General features: G+C 71.5%; 1 protein-coding gene across 1 annotated transcript in view; it reads right to left on the reverse strand.

Moving 5' to 3' along the window:
* LOC102763411 (nuclear receptor corepressor 2) overlaps window positions 1–480 on the reverse strand; it is a 49,912-nt gene that overhangs the window by 18,857 nt on the left and 30,575 nt on the right. The gene's annotated exons all lie outside the window — the stretch shown is intronic.

Here is a 480-nt window from a genome sequence, read left to right on the forward strand (position 1 = left end):
GGAGGGGGGCCGGTCCCCGGGGGCCAGGCCTGGGGCCGGGGCCCTGGCTTTCCGGCTGCTGGGTCTGCCTGAGACCTTGGCTTTCCCACCGCCGCCGCCTGCAGGAGACACAAGGGAGGGGCTGTGTCAGGCGCCAAGCAGCACTCACCACGGGGAACGGGGCACGGGGTAGGGGTGGGGGGTGAGGGCCCCCCAGGGAGGAGCTGGGTCTGGAGGTGAGTTTCTACCAGAGGGTGTGGGCTGAGGGTCTGCACAGCCCCTCAGGCTGCCCTGCAGCCTAGCTACCCGCCCGGCCGCCTTGGGCTTGACCCAGGCCGTTGCCCGGGCTGTGCCAACCAGAGACTCTGTGAGGCCGCAGGGTCCGGGTCAGGCCAGGCCCTTGTTCTGACACAGCGTGGCCGGCCCATGGACACTGGCTTCCTCCCATCAGCCCGAGGGGCCGGCGGTGGACATGCACGGTGACCCCAGCAGGCGCTGAGC

Source organism: Myotis davidii, unplaced genomic scaffold (assembly GCF_000327345.1).
Source record: "Myotis davidii unplaced genomic scaffold, ASM32734v1 scaffold43, whole genome shotgun sequence".
Taxonomy (NCBI): Eukaryota; Metazoa; Chordata; class Mammalia; order Chiroptera; family Vespertilionidae; genus Myotis; species Myotis davidii.